Source organism: Conger conger, chromosome 14 (genome assembly GCF_963514075.1).
Source record: "Conger conger chromosome 14, fConCon1.1, whole genome shotgun sequence".
NCBI lineage: Eukaryota > Metazoa > Chordata > Actinopteri > Anguilliformes > Congridae > Conger > Conger conger.
This window is the reverse complement of record NC_083773.1, coordinates 24,808,777-24,809,313: the sequence shown is the minus strand read 5'-3', so window position 1 is coordinate 24,809,313 and position 537 is coordinate 24,808,777.

Below are 537 nucleotides of genomic sequence, written 5' to 3'. Positions count from 1 at the left end.
GCAGTTGAAAGACTCTGATTAAACAATAAAGGACATTGAGACCCAAGTCGTGACCGCAAGGAAGTGGAAGTGTGATGGAACACAAGGCTCTGCCCAGTGGAGGTGGGAGCCAGAGGATTTGTGGGAGGCTCAACAACACGCCTACTCAGGGAACTGGGATGACGGGGAGGCAGACTGCACAAGGCCACCAGGGAAGTGACGGAAGAGGCAGAGCAACTTCTGAAGAAGGTTAGCTGCAGGGGGTGTCAGGGAGACTGCCTGTTCACTGCCCCACCACCAGGAAATCAAACATGAAAGAACGGTGGTCCCTGGCTGATGACCCTGGAGCTAACCAGCAGAGGTGTGGCAGGCCTTGGGCTTAGCAGGAGAAAACAGCGACCTGTATATTTTAAATGCAGAATTCATTTTTAGAATACGCAGTACAGTTATACTGCAAAGTATTGTGATAAAAACATATTTTACTTGTAAACACAATACAGAAATGAAGCATTATACAGTTTATTAGACTGAAAAAATAAATATCCCGGTTGAATAAAA